The 15,710-nt window shown below is 32.4% G+C and overlaps 1 non-coding gene across 1 annotated transcript; it reads left to right on the top strand.

The window, feature by feature from the left end:
- Window positions 1–15,110: 15,110 nt before the first annotated feature.
- TRNAA-CGC lies at window positions 15,111–15,183 on the top strand. Its single transcript has one exon. It is a non-coding gene; the product is annotated as a tRNA-Ala (tRNA).
- Window positions 15,184–15,710: the final 527 nt, after the last annotated feature.

The following is a 15,710-nucleotide window of genomic DNA, read 5'->3' as shown; positions in this document are numbered from 1 at the left end:
AGGCATTTGGTCTAGTGTATGATTCTCGCTTCGGGTGCGAGAGGTCCCGAGTTTGATTCTAAAAATGCCTCCAACAATTATATCAAATTGAAGCATGCAATATAATAAGATTTGAAATAGGTTTTTTAAACCTTGAATCAAGAAGTAATTCAAATTGATATTTGGAAAGAAAAAAAAAGCTATATTTAATTATAATTTACAAGTGTCTTTATAACATGTTAATTGAAGAGAGCAAACAACAAGAATAAACAAACAAAGGAAATTTGTGTATGTATGATTCTCTTCAAATCTTGGAAACTATGAGGATTCCTCTCCTTTCTTGACATCAAGACTTACTTTTTTGGGACTTGGACCATAAACAGTCATCTACTCTTACTCCTACTCCCTTCTATAAGAATCAACATAGCATAATCATTCCATGAAGGCTGAGGTAGTCTTATAAAAGAAGATGAGGGTACCACTTTCTATTGCAGAATTTCTATGTGAATAGAGAATGAACCATATTCTTGGGAGATAAGATAGAGCCTCGAGCCTAACTTCAAAGGCATTACACAAATTGTTCTATGATATTTTTTCTAGGAACTCTTTGTTATGTTGTGCGCTGAAGGTTTAAGGAAAGGGACAAAGATTCTCTATTGCACTGATCTCCCAATAGAAGTTTTACCTAGGTCATCTGTCGTCACAATCCTTTTAAGGAAGATGCGCCAAAATAACCAGTGAACAATAACATTTAAAGAAGTTTGAGAGAGCAAGAAGAGGATTGTGATAGAAGTTTCCCTAGGTAAAACTTCTTTAAATGTCTTAGTCAATCATGACCTCATAATGAGGAGTCTCTTGGACAACAATAGCATATGGACAACAAATGTCTTAGCCAATTGTAACGGTTATGATTGCTCAAGGCGTGTCAATAACCGATAAACAATAACATTGTCCAAATAACAACCTTGGACAACAAATTTTTTACAAGAATGGCTGAGACATGCAACATGCAACCACAGGCAACACGCCTTGGGCAATGTGACATCTGCCCCCACACAGTTTATTGGATAAGGCTGACTTTAGGTCTCTCGATGCACTTCTAGCTGATCTCATAATGAGGAGTCTCTTCCAACCTACTAGGTGCTATTGAAAAGTACTTCTCGGTTTGTTGAGTCTTCATGTCTTCTCTGTTCGTGTCTTTCCTACTTTCTTCGCTTAAAACTTTTTCTTAATTGTATGACGTCATATCACATGCTTCTGCTTGATGTCTTCTTAGTCGAAATAATAACGTTTCAAGTTACTAACGTGGACAACAAGGTTAGTCCGCATCCATAAGAGAAATTAGATTCTATATGATGTCTTCATAATCTTATGGATAGCTTTAACTAGTCCATAGTATTTTCACACCAGTCTTTGGTTTTGTTGCTTTGAACTCGAAGTTGATCTAACCTTAACTTATATGAACTCTTTATTTGAGAAATGTCACTCCTATTAGAATCAGAGCATCTACCGTGACCATCCGAGCAAAATCCTTCAAACTCAAATCTCAACCATTGGATCTCCTCCAAAATTTGATATGATCTCAATGAACACGCACGGATCATCACATCCAACTACTAGTATTCAAAGCCAAGGTCGGTAAGGCTATGATCGGAGTTGATATCTCCGAAAAACTATCCAGAAAGTTCGATCTCTAAATAACGAAGATTTTAGAGCTCTCAATGTCGGTTTAAGCTCCTCCGATAAAGTCTGAAGTAGGAGAACCAATACGAAATAAGAATCGAGAAAGGTTGATCCCCCAATCGAATGCAATAAGAGTTTAGATTATGGGTCTCCTACTCTAAGATTTCTTCCAAATTCAAGAGCAATCCTCCACCATTTCTCTTAGAACATCTAAATAACGAAGATTCTGGAACTCTAAATTTTGGTGTAAGCATCTCCTATAAAGACTGAAGTAGGAGCAACAATACGGAATAAGAATCGAGAAAGGTCGATCCCCCAATCGAAGGCAATGAGCGTTTAGATTATGGGTCTCCTACTCTCATATTTCTTCCAAATTCGAGTGAAATCCTCCCCCATTTCTCTTCAAACATATTCCTACAGTTTCTCAAAAAGATTACCCACAAGTTTTATGAAGGAATAGAGTGTTGAAAGTGCCCAGAAACCATTCCCTCAATTCAATCCGCCATTGAAGAACTTCAAGAAAATTTTGAAAATCAAATTCGAGGATACATGATGACTCGTCGAGCAAGAATGATTCCAATCAGTTTCTGCACCCCCAAGGAATGCTTCCATAGAAGACCACGAAGAAAAATAACCTCGAGAGCGTGCCGAATTGAAGGAAATAAGTTTCGAAATTAAATTGGGGATAAGAGTCAAATTCCTATCTACGATCTCTTTTCCTTCAAATTAAGGATTTCTCTAGCTTCAGAGGAAGAAGTTGAAACGTCGTAGAATAAGCTACCTAAGAGATTGAAAATCTTGCGTTTTGAGTGAGTTGCATACTGAGTTCGATTTCTAGAAATTAAGGTCCTAGACTCAAAGACATTCCTCTAAACCAATTCCTTTAGCCTGAAGAAAGGATATGAAAGAGGTTCAATAAATAAATAGGGCCTTGAAACCCCTAGAATCGGCTACCAAATAGAAAAATCCTTTGTTTTTTCTCCAGCGATAAATCAGATTTTGGATGAACTTTGGAAGCGAATATCTTAGGCTACGATCTATGAGAAGGTATCAAATCAATCCCTAACCCTTCCTTGTAACACTCATCTTTAAGTTTCACAAAGAAATAAAGGAGAGAAATGCTGTAAATGTGGCTGTACAGGCCGAGTTTCAGATGGCGGCGATGTGAAAAATGTGCATCTTCTTCCTGTTTAGAGGAAGAAAACGATGATATGGCCAGTTCAACTAAACTATCCAAGTCAACTCAAAATTTGACCTTTTCTTGGGTTTTCTCAATTTTAACCCTATTCCAGACCGATTCTCATAAAAACATTATGGTTTCATAAACTAGACACAATAAGGAGTACGTGGAAGGAAATTTGAAGTAATTCAGATATTGGAAGCTCAAGAATAGAGGTCCCAAATGTCAGCGACGAGGCAAGTAGCCACCTTGGACTCTTTGTTAAGAAATACTTGTAGAAATCGCTTGGATTTTTATATGAACCCTAAACCAAGTATGAATTAAGGATATATGAAAAAAAAACCCAAAGAACCCTGAGTTAAGACCCTGAACCGATTAAATAGCTCGAGATTTAAGTAACGTTAAAATAACCCACTATATGAGCTCCGCTGCCCATCAAATTTTAATACTGAGCATATTATAGTATATTGAGGTTGGATATGAAATTTGTGGTCATTGGATAAGGATAAGTAGGTAAACCAATAAACGGTGTAAAATAACCATAATGCCCATAAGGAAATTTACCTTCAGCTCATGACCTAGATGACCTTCAAATGCTATGAAATTCATCAGTAGATCTTATTTTATAAAATTTTATATGAATCCTTATCCCAAGAGGTTATATAAGGTAATGATGTTTAGGAGTTATTGGAAAACTTTAGTTAGCGAAACCAAGACATGGGAGAAAATTCTATCCATATGACTTTTGCCATGAAGCACAATGTTTATAAATTTTGTAGTCATTGTTTCCAATGTTTGCTGCACACAAAAAAAGATAGGGATGTTAAACTTTTAAGTCACTTTTGGAAAGTATGGTAGATAAATTGGGTACTAAATTATTGTTTCCAACTGCATGTCATCTGAGGTGGTTATTGGTTAGAGCTATTATTTATAATAATTTTAAGTCATAAATTGGGTAACAAATTATTGTTTTCAACTACATGTCATCTTTTGATTAATGAGCTGGTTAATAGAACATTCGAAGCATTTCTTAGGGCTATTATTTGTAAGAATATTAAGTCTTGGGACGAATGTATGCCACTCATTGTTCTCTTTTTGAAGTTGTTTATGGATTTAATCCACTTACGTATCTTGTTTTGCTTTCTATCATCTAAAATTTTTGTGAGTCAAGCCGCTACAAGTAATGCAAATGAGATCAAAACATTGCATAAAGATGGGAATGAGACAATTGAGAAACAAAATTTCAATGTTGCTTCAAGAATTAACAAAGGACGGAATGAAATCATTTTTCAACCTAGTAACTGGGTTTGGATACATTTTCGCAAGGAGTGATTCTCATCTCAAATGAAGACAAAGTTACATCCAAGAGGGGATGACCCTTATCAAGTCCTTTAAAGAATTAATATCAATGCATATAAAATGATCTTCCATGAGAATTTCAGCACATCCTACTTTCAATGTTGCTGACTCGAGTCCTATTGATGTAGGTGATGATTTTCTGATTCGAGGACAAATCCTTTTGAAGAGGAGGAAGATGATAAGGACCACGGTGTTCCAAATGTTCCAACTATACCTATTACACGATCCAAGGCTAAGAAGATTCAACAAGCATTCATTCTTCATCTACAAAATTGGATAGGCTCGGTTCAACTATTATTTCATGTGTTACAAGCTTATTAGATTGAGGAAGGACCATTTGAAGCTTCAGAAGTGAATATTTACACGGTTGAAGGAGCAGATGAAGTTGCAAGCATCATTACATGAGTTGTTAGAAAACTTTATTTATTTTTAATTTCATAAAGTTTGTAATGGTAGAATTATCAAATTGACTTCATCTTTTGTGGAGATTCAAGGGGACCGAGATTAAATCCCGGCCACTAACTTCTTTTGTGGGGAGACTATAAATACCCACAAATTATTATGTAAAAATCAGATTTGTGATGAATGAAATTGATCTCTCAAGTTCAGAAGTTTCCCTTCAAAATTTGAGCATCGTCTATGCCATTTATAAGTTTCATGTCATTCTTGTAGAATTGCATGTGAGCCATATAGTAAGCTTTGATATTGTGTGGTTGAGTGAAATTCTCAACTTTCTACTTATTTTTGGGATTTCTTTTCTCCATATTCATTGTAATATATCTTGATACAAACAAGTTTATTTTTCTAGGGAATGTATTTATTAATTACGGTGAACTTTTGTATAAAACGAAGTAAATACAAATGGAGTAACATGAGATAGAAGTAAACATAGTAATAAAAAGAAACTACATAAACTTAAAAAAAGTTAATCCCATTTTACAATATAAATATTGTTCAATGGTAGCTAAGAAGTAGTTTTGAAAACTAAAATAAAGAAAAAAAATATATATTTTTCAAAAACTTAGTTTGGAGGGAAATTTTGCTTGAAATTCAAATGTTTTTTTTCAATATAAGGATAAAATACATAATTTTGAAAAAAAAACGAAATAATTATGAAAGGGGCCTAATTTTCAACTGTGTGATAGATCATGTGAAGTTAACGTGACAATAATAATAGGTTCTAAAGCACAAAAATATGTGGATAAATTTCATTTATTGAGGTGCGGAAAACATATACATACGGGCAACTAAAAATGATAGATCCACTATAAGGGCATTTTGTTTAGTGGTATGATTTTTTCCTTTTTTACAAATTAGGTGGAATGAACAAACAAAAATAATAAGTTTAAAATTACCCAACAAAATATCAATTTTCAAATGGAATGGAGACATAAGACTATTCCAAAAAAGAAAAGGAGAAGAGAAAAATATTAAATACATTTTCAACTAATGCATTTGGTTGAGAGATATTATCGTCAATATAAGAAAAATATACATTAACGAATTTTCATGGACACATGGATCCTTACCATACTAAAATGACAGTTTTTATTGTTATCAAACCAATAACAATTCATACGAGCTAAATATTCCAATTGATAATTAGGCCAGAGAAAGAACTTGAATTTATTTTTATATCTATCAATATGTTTGCTACTTTTATCTAAAACTTGATCACGAGTTTTTCTTATTTGCATTGTAAAATTATGTATTTCTATGGATATCATTTCTATTTCTAGAATTGAAACAAATTAGAATTCTGAATTCTCACGACTTCTTGGTGATAGGAAATTTTCCCGAAGCAAATCATAATGATTTTTTGTTCTCTTTTCATTCATTTTTTGATTTATTGCAATGGATTTACTAAAACTCTTTTTGTAAGGATAGTCTTTTTCTTGATATCTTTGATTAATTTAGTACTTATTTTTATGAACTAATAAAATACCTATGGTTTGATATTTAATAATTTGTCCATCATTTTGTACAACGAACATGTTCAATAATAAATATTTATTTTTTAATAATTCCTTATTAATCTGAAACTCCTTGGGAACTATTAGAATCTCCAAATTCATTTCTCATCTTTAAATACAAGATACACTAATTTTCATGAGAACAACTTACCATGGTTTGAATTTTCATTTTTATTCAAATTTAAAATAAAGAATTTGATTGGTATAATCCATGTATTACTCAAAACAAAAGTTCTAGATTAATATAGAACAACTTAGTATTTCTTCCTTAGTTCTCATCCAATCAAAAAAAATTATTTTTTTTATTGTTCAATGGGTTGAATTCTTAATTTATTGTGAGATAATTAAAATCTTCCTTATAAATTTTTTCAATGAGTTCAAAATTATTACCCTAGGTTTAGTATTTTGATTAGAGATTCTTCTTTCTTATTCTTAATCAAATTTTTGAGTGGGCTTGACTTAGTTGATACATGATTTATGTTGTCTTTCATTTTCTTTTCGTTTGTTTGAAAAAATATATCGATCAATTCCGATTCTTTCTTTTTCTATTTATTGTTTTCTTTTCTTTTTCAATGTTGGTTTAAGAACCTCCTATAAAGTCTGAAGTAGGAGCAACAATACGGAATAAGAATCGAGAAAGGTCGATCCCCCAATCAATGGCAATGAGCGTTTAGATTATAGGTCTCCTACTCGTAGATTTCTTCCAAATTCGAGAGCAATCCTCCACCATTTCTCTTCAAACTTAATCCTACAGTTTCTCAACAAGATTACCCAAAGGAATGCTTCCATAAAAGACCACGAAGAAAAATAACCTCGAGAGCGTGCTGAATTGAAGGAAATAAGTTTCGAAATTAAATTGGGGATAAGAGTCGAATTCCTCTCTACGATCTCTTTTCCTTCAAATTAAGGATTCATCTAGCTTCGAAGGAAGAAGTTGAGTAAACTTGATGAAGGAATCGAGAGCTGAAACGTCGTAGAACAAACTACCCACGAGATCGAAAATCTGGCGTTTCGAGTGAGTTGCATACCGAGAACGATTTCTAGGAGTTAAGGTTCTACACTCAAAGAGGTTCCTAAAAAAAAAGCTGTAAATGAAGAAATAGGGCCTTGAAACCCCTAGAATCGGCTACCCAATAAGAAATCGTTTGTTTTATCTCCAACGATAAATCAGATTTTGGATGAACTTTGGAAGCGAATATCTTAGGCTACGATCCACGAGAAGGTATCAAATAAATCCCTAGCCCTTTCTTGTAACATCCATCTTTAAGTTTCACGAAGAAATCAAGGAAAAAAACGCTGTAAATGGGCTGTACAAGCCGAGTTTCAGATGGCGGCGATGCGAAAAATGCACATCTTCTTCCTATTTAGAGGAAGAAAACGATGATACGGACAGTTCAACTGAATTGTCCAAGTCAACTCAAAATTTGACCTTTTCTCTGGTTTTCTCAATTTTAACCCCATTCCAGACCGATTCTCATAAAAAACATTATGGTTTCATAAACTAGACACAATAAGGAGTATGTGGAAGGAAATTTGAAGTAATTCGGATACTGGAAGCTCAAGAATGGAGGTCCCAAACGTCGACGACGAGGCAAGTAGCCCCCTTGGACTCTTTGTTAAGAAATACTTGTAGAAATCGCTTGGATTTTTATATGAACCCTAAACCAAGTATGAATTAAGAATATATGAAAGTAAAATCCAAATAACTGTGAGTTAAGACCCTGAACCAATCAAATAGCTCGAGGTTTAAATAACGTTAAAATAACCCACTATATGAGTTCGCCTATCAAATTTTAATACTGAGCATATTATAGCATGTTGAGGTTAGATATGAAATTTGGGGGTCATTGGATAAGGAGGTAAACCAAGAAACGGTGTAAAATGACCATAATGCCCCTATATTATTTCAATATTCACTCTAGAAACAAGGGTTAAAAACTATATTATTTCAAACCCTCCATTGTTGCTTCTACTTTGCATGAAAATGCTTCCACTAAATCATGTTACTAACTAGTTGGTTTGGGTTCGATTCAATTCTTGGGTCCACTAGATTGAAACGATCCAACTCAATTAAACTCTTGATAATATAAAAATCATAAGTTTCTTAAATTACATTAACTTAAACCCCTAATTTTTTTTTTTAGAATGTTTAGGTTTGTGTCTAGTTGATCTCTAAATGCTTAAAAGTATCTAATAAGACTTCTTCTCAAATGAGTGATTTGATATATCACAAAATATTTATTTGTTTCAAATATCTTAGGTTGACCATTCTTGTCAAGTATTTTGAATATTATCATTGTGAATTACTAATGCCGATTGAATTTCATTAATAACAATATCCCATAACTCGGTTAAAGATGACATCAAAATTAATACTTTAATTTCATCTTCAAAATTTATTTCCACTTAACTCAGTTGACTTATAATCATAATAGTCACCGTTACACAAATATTTACAAACTTAAAAGGTAAAATTATAAGGAGTACCAGAGAAAAGTGCTTAAAATAGTTTCAAAATATAGAAAAAAAAGATAATAGGGATGGGTCAAAGTCAACATTTGTTTTCTAGTTAGCATGGTATGGTCAAAACTTATTTATTTCTTTGAAATGTTCGAGTTTACCATTTACATGTTTTCATTTTTCTACTTTTTTTTTGACCTGCATTTAGAAATGAAGCAAAATTAGTCTGGTTGTCACGCTTAGACCTATTATCCTTCCACCAATAGGAGCAAAAGGCAACGTTACTATGTGAAACTAGTTTCATGTAATTTATTTAACAATAAGGGTGTTAGCATGCATTTAGAAATGAACCCATATTTAAAAAAATTTAGAGAAAATAGAAAAGAATTGTTATCTCAAAGATAATGATACTATGTGAAACTATCCTCAAGATGCTTCCTTAACTCTTAGGGGCGGTAAACCAACGGTTCCTTCATCTAAGACCCATGGCCCAACTCCCAACATGGAAGGGATAATCGGGAGAATCATTCCAAGAACCCTAACGGATGGGTTACAAACTCACATTATCAAGCTCGACAACAAACAATGTTGCCGACAAACTTATGAAGACTACATGAAATTACGAATATATTAATGTAGAATTTTTTAATTTATCGATTTTTAAAATGTTAAATTATAAAATTACTGGCAAATAAGAATATTTTAGAGAGTTTTTTTTTTTTTTTTTTATTAAGATTTTGATATTTAAGAAAAGAGAAAATGAATAAAAATAGGAGACATTTTATAGATTTAAGAATGAAATAAGGGTATTTAAAAAGCTAAAAAGACAAGGAGATGAAATATTAATGATATTATTGGGTCATAGGTTGAAGAAGAGGAGTGAGTGAAAATAAAAAGGCAACTCACTCGTAGTTAGAACCTTATTTTAGAATGTTAAAGGGCACTAGTTTTGAAAGTTCATGAATATTTTAGGTACTAATGGTTTTGTCAATATAGGAATGCAACTTATATTAATATTCATACTAAAAAATTACTTTTTTATGTTTATGTCACGAGCCATTTCCGAAGCAAGTTAAAAGAGGTTGAACACAAATGTTTTCTCGAAATAAAAAAAGAATTAAAATATAATAAACATATATATTACATTATATTCAAAATAGAGTTTATAGGTTCATAGTACAAAATAAGGGAAAGGTTAAAAAAAATCATTTTAAAACATCAAAAATAGTTTTGGTGGGGTTGTTGGTCTAGGGCAACTACTCTTAGTTACATCAAAAATATGGAAAACATGAGTAAGTACCTAATTGTAAGTTTTTAACCATGTTCATAGTGGGTGCTTGGATCTCGGTGGTCGGGAGCAAATCGAACGAAGTGCCTGTCCAAAATAAAAGGGCGTTTTTAACCATGTTCATAGTGGGTGCTTGGATCTCAGTGGTCCCAAAATAAAACGGCCCAACCAAATTCGAACTGGTGACCTCTTGATCTACAATCAAATGCTCTGCCAATGAGCTATGAACCCATTTTACATGATTTCAACCTTAGTGACCCCTTTTACAGTCCAAAAGTGTAAAAAGTGTCTATCCAAAATAGAAAGGCCCAACAAAGTTCAAACGGGTGACCGGTCAAATTCTCTACCACTGAGCCATGGATACATTTTGTAGGATTTTAACCTTAGTGACCCCTTAGACATAATGTCGGTCCAAAAAGTGTAACAAATTTCTATCCAAGATAGAATGGCCCAACTAGGTTCGAATTGGTGACCTCTTGATCTGCAGTCAAATGCTCTAACATTGAGCTATGGACCCATTTTGTATGATCTCAACCTTAGTGACCCCTTATACACATTATCGGTCCAAAAGTGACCTTACCGAATTGGCTATGGACCAATTTTGTATAAATTGGTGGATTACCTATCGGAAATTAAGCATAGGTCGTTAGATTCAAAGTCGAAAGTGCTAACCACTACACCATAGAACCACTTGTTAAACTTTATTTTGGCAGCGATTTTGATAAGCGCCAAGCTAGAGGTCGTAGTATCCTTGCAAACTTTTACAAAGAAAGCTAACTTAACAAATTGATTTCAACAAGGAGCAGGTTAAAAGGATAAATAACTCTTAGATTGAACTTGGAATCTATGATTGTCACTCTTAGATTCCAAGACGAGTCACTCAAGAATTAGCTTGATCATAACTAATCTAATGAATAAATTTTAACACCAAACCTAAAACAAGGTTTGAAAGAAACATAACACCCAAATAGTTTCAAACACAAAGTTTTTGTATTCCACAATGTTTTCAAACATGAATATTACATAGTGTAGTTCATCACCAAACTACCCAAAGTTATTAAATACAAATTGAAGAAAATAAGACATAGCATAAATAATCTTAAATGTAATTCAACTCCAAAAGATAAAAAGTCCTCAAATTACATTCCAATGTCAAGTGATATTTTATTGCCACTCAATTCTTTTCTTGATTTATTGTAATTGAACTTAAAAGTATGACAAATACGCTGGATTTATTTTAAATTTCCTTTAAAATTGTTGTGCACGGAGTACAATGGAAATAATATATATATATATTTTTTTTACTGTTTTTGTAATTTGTATGATATTATTAGAGGCTTTTGAATGAAATATGATAATTGATTCCCGGTCCTCTTTGACCATTTTAGATACCTCCATATCCGATATTTGATGCGTCACGTTTCACTATGAGATCTGCCCTTGGGTCAATAAGACTTAAGTAGAGAGTTTATTTGACTAATGATTTGATTTTTTTGGGTTGTAGAGATATCCTTTACAAATCAAGACTTTGTATTATTTTCAAGACACTCATCAAGACATTTGTAAATATGCCTGATATCTTGAAGGATTTAGGACAGATAATTGAGAGAACCTAAATTTTTTTTGAAGTTGGCTTTTCTAGGCTACGTCATCACGAAAGTTTGAGACAAACTCAATGGACCATTGAATGGGTTTTATAAGGCTCAAATAAATTTAAAATCCAAGAAAGCGGATCTGAGTTTGATATTATTTGATTTTGGGTATGGACACAACTAGCTGATTTCTTTTGATTGCATTAATGAATGTATGTAGATGTTTAAAGTGTTCATCTTAATGGTTTTAGAAAATATCAACACATCATCAATATAAACTATTGAGATTTTTTGAAAGGAGTGAAAATATCATTCATAATCATCTGAAATTCGGATGGAGTGTTTTTTAGCCTAAATCGCATGACGTTCCTCTTATATTTTCTAAACTGGACATTAAATGCTATTTTATATTTGTCCTTTTAGGAAATTAGAATTTTTCGAAATCCCAATTTCATATCGAATTTTATAAAAACATTCGACTCTAAATTCTTTTTATCAAATCATTTTTTATTTGATTTGGATATCTTATTTATTCTAAAACCTTATTCAAAGGTTTGTAGTTAATTACCAGTATCAGAATTTCTGGTTTCTTTTCAACATGTTGTTAACCTAAAATGTCAGACACGACCACATGCTCTTTGAAGACCTTATCAGCTTCCTCTACAAAATATCACCTAAAATTTCAAAGTATTTAGTGTTTGATTCTTTTTTACTTAACCCTAGGGTTCTATTTACGACTCTTTATCTTAAGAAAAAATCTATATAATTTAATATCCGGTTGCTCTGATACGAATCTGTCACAACCCAAATTTCAAGGGTTCAAAACTCAAATAGAAACTAAAATTGAAAGTTAAAACAAATAAAAATAAAACTAAATTAATATAAAATAATGCTGTAAAATTAAAATAAGATTGAGAAAACAACACCACATTAAATATAAAATAAACTTAAATTATAAGACGGTGTTGTTCAAACTTATCCAAACAAAAAAAAAGTGTTTGGGATAGAATTACAAAAAAAAAAGTACAAAAAAACTCAAACACAAAGACAAACTAACGCTGCATAACAACCCCATCTGTGAGTGCACAATCTTTGAAGGCTCCCTCATACGAACCCATCCAAAATAATCACACCTGTGACCGCATCTCCTGACTTTAAACTGCTAGTCTAAACATGGTTTTGTCACCAAAGCTTTAGAGTTTAATCTATCTTTACAAAAATATTTTTCTCTTAATTTATAATTAGTCATAAAAAGAAATAATTAGATACAAATTTGGTCTAGAATTCAAAACTTACAAATCTTACTGTTTCTTAACCCGATTCAAATCCAAATTCTTAAACTCCTAGTACCTTAAATAAAGTTGGTCTCCTCTAATAAAATAGGAATTTCTCTTAAGATCATTAAGACAATTATGCTTTATCTTAAACACGCCAAACATGAAACTAAAGTGCGTTCAATTTAATTCCATTTTATTGCCATCTTGAATGATGTTTAGGGTATATTCTTGATTTACTTTAAAGTTCTTGTGACATGACAGTTCATATTAGTTAAACTTTCTGCAAAATCACAAGTTAAAAAACAACAACGATGAACCTAAGTCTATTAGTCATTTCAAAGAAAATTTATTTCTCCATCTTATCGATAATAATAGTTCAACTAAATCCATATTATGCAAAGAAACAAGTTTACGACTCATAAAAACAACTACCTAAATTATGTCCTAAAAATTTGAAAACATAAGTTGTAGTTGATAATTACACAAAAAATTCCCTAAATTCATGAATTTGTGTCCAATTAAATAATCGTAAAGATTGTAACTAGCATATAGTAATTGAAGCTCCACATGAAGTAATTTAAATTTCCCCAAATTTTATCTCATCTTTAATAAAGCATGAATTGCACAAAAGTTTATGAAATGCTTATAGACTCCAACTTTGAGTACTATTAATGCAATTATGTTTCATATGAGTTTGTCATAAATGAAACTAAGGTGCATTCAATACAACTTTATTTTCTTGTCATATGAGACAAAATAGAAAAATTAAATCAAACAAACTGATGAACTAAACCGAATCAATCCAACCCAAATTGATTAGTTTGTTTCTTTTGTTGGGTTGTTGGGTTGTTTGATAACCCTTTTATATTATAACAATTCAACTTTTCATGAGAGAAAAATATATTTAAGTAGAAGTTAAAAATATTGGGTGTTCAAGAAAAGACATTTAGTTTAGTGGTATGATTCTCACTTGTGGTGCAAGAGGAGGTTTTGAGTTCGATTCTTGAAATATGCCCCTATGTCTAATTCTTTTCTTATCGAAGGACTTATTCTCCCATCCCATCCCAAGGCTTTATTCTCCAAGACACATTCTAATCAACCTAACTTCATATTCAACATTTTATACTTACCATCATGCTCTTAATACAACATCCCATCCCAAGGCTTTATTCTCCAAGACACAATCTACCTCTGAGGACCTCACGTGTTTCCTGCAATACGAAAAAATACAAACTTAATACCTAGGCCTAAGGCTTCATACATACGTTTCAAGTGGTATAACAAGCTCTGGGAGTGAGAGGTCTCGAGTTTGATTCTCAAAATGCTCCTTCAAGAGATTGTAGTACGAATTTTGGGGATGTAGCTCAGATAGTAGAGCGCTCACTTCTAATGTGGAAAGTTCCGGGGCTGATAGCTTGCATCTCCAAAATGAATCGTCACTAAATATATTATTTCTTTTGAATTTTTTCTTATTTACGACATAATGAGTCGGGATAGTTTTTCATGTCACTATTATTAAAAATTACTTCTTTTCAATTTTTCCTTATTCATGACATGTTGAGTAGTGATATTTGTTCATTTTCACTATTATTGATGATGGAAAATTTAGGGTTATGTGATGCAAGAATTGTGGGGATGTAGCTTCGCTTAACATGCGAGAGTTGCAGCTTAGCATACGAGAGGTATGGGGATCGATACCTCGCATCTCCAAAAGAAACAATTTATTATTAATATTTTATTTCTATTCAATATTTCCTTATTTATGACATAATATGCATATATACTTTTTCATTTTCACAATTATTGATGAAGGGACGTTTAGGGTTTTTTGATGTAAAAATCGTAGGGATGTAGTTCGAATGGTATAGCGTTCATTTCCCATGTGGAAAGTATGGGGATCAATACCTTGCATCTTCAATTGAATCGATTATTAAATATATTATTTCTTTTCAATTTTTTCTTATTTAGGACATAATGAGCTGGGATAGTTTTTCATTTTCACTATTACTGATGACGAGATGCATAGGACTTTGTGATGTAAGAATTATGGGGATATAACTTAGATGGTAGAGCGCTTGCTTTGCATGTAAGAGGTATGGGGATCGATACCCTGTATCTTTAGATTTATTATTAAGGGGATATCTTGCATCTCCAAAAGAAACTATTTGTTATTAATATTTTATTTCTATTCGCTCATTTAGCATGCGAGAGGTAAGCGCTCTCGCATGCTAAACTATTTGTTATTAATATTTTGATATTTTTTATTTTCACTATTATTGATGATGTGACATTAATAGGGTTTTATGATGTAAGAATCATGGGGATGTAGCTCAGATGGTAGAGCGCTCGCTTCGCATGTGAGAGGTATGGGGATCGATACCCCGCATCTCCAAAAATTAGACTATTTATTATTAAATATATTGTTTCTTTTCAATTTTTCCTTATTCATGACCTGTTGTGTAGCAATATTTCTTCATTTTCACTATTATTGATGACAAAAAATTTAGGGTTTTGTGGTGCAAAAATTGTGGGGATGCAGCTCAGATGGTAGAAGGCTCGCTTAGCATGTGAGAGGTACGGGGATCGATACCCCGCATCTCCAAAAGAAAGAAATGATTTTTTTAAGTATGAGTTAATTTAACATGTTATGTATAAGGTGGGTACGAGAGAAAAAGAAAAGATACTTATATAAGGAGGACTTCTTCACTTCTTCACAATTGCAATATCTGACCAATGAATATAATGGTGATTTATAGCTTCTATCACAATAATATAAAATTTGGGAACAAAGCCTATATGAGACTGAAAAGACCGTTCACCACCCGCTTGTAAAATAAATTATATCTACCAACAGCTTGCACTTCTTCATCGTTGACACCCTTAATTGGAACTAGATTTTAAGGCAAATCTTCTCCACAA

Source organism: Cucurbita maxima, unplaced genomic scaffold, assembly GCF_002738345.1.
Source record: "Cucurbita maxima cultivar Rimu unplaced genomic scaffold, Cmax_1.0 Cma_Scf00202, whole genome shotgun sequence".
NCBI classification, from domain to species: Eukaryota; Viridiplantae; Streptophyta; class Magnoliopsida; order Cucurbitales; family Cucurbitaceae; genus Cucurbita; species Cucurbita maxima.
The sequence above is the reverse complement of the archived record's forward strand: the minus strand, read 5'-3'. Positions and strand labels throughout refer to the sequence as shown.